The sequence below is a fragment of the Rhinoraja longicauda genome, chromosome 44 (assembly GCF_053455715.1).
Source record: "Rhinoraja longicauda isolate Sanriku21f chromosome 44, sRhiLon1.1, whole genome shotgun sequence".
Classification (NCBI taxonomy): domain Eukaryota; kingdom Metazoa; phylum Chordata; class Chondrichthyes; order Rajiformes; family Arhynchobatidae; genus Rhinoraja; species Rhinoraja longicauda.
In genome coordinates this window covers 2,711,091-2,711,567 of record NC_135996.1, presented here as the reverse complement: position 1 = coordinate 2,711,567, position 477 = coordinate 2,711,091, and positions in this window count along the sequence as shown.

Here is a 477-nt window from a genome sequence, read left to right as displayed (position 1 = left end):
CCTCTCCCGCCCCCAAGCGGCCCGCTCACCGCCACCACACCACCCCGCCCCGCCCCCTCCCCGCCAATCATCGCCCCACACTCACGTCGCCGCACAGCGCCCCGCCCCCCACACCGCTAATCACCGCCCTCAAACTGCCCCGCCCCTCCGCCAATCACCGCCCCACACCCACGCCGTCCCCGCCCCCACACCGCCCCCGCCAATCAGCAACCGGTCACTGCCCCGCCCCCCCAGCAGCCGCCCTGCGCCCCCACACTGCTCCCCGTCCCCACCCCCTACCCGCCAATCGCCGCCCCGCCAATCAGCGGCCGCTCACCGCCCCAGCCCCCTCCCCGCCAATCAGCGACCGGTCACCGCCCCAGCCCCCTCCCCGCCAATCAGCGACCGGTCACCGCCCCGTCCCCCAGCGGCCGCCTACCGCCCCCCGTCCCCACCCCCTCCCCGCCAATCAGCGGCCGCTCCGGGCCGTGACCAATC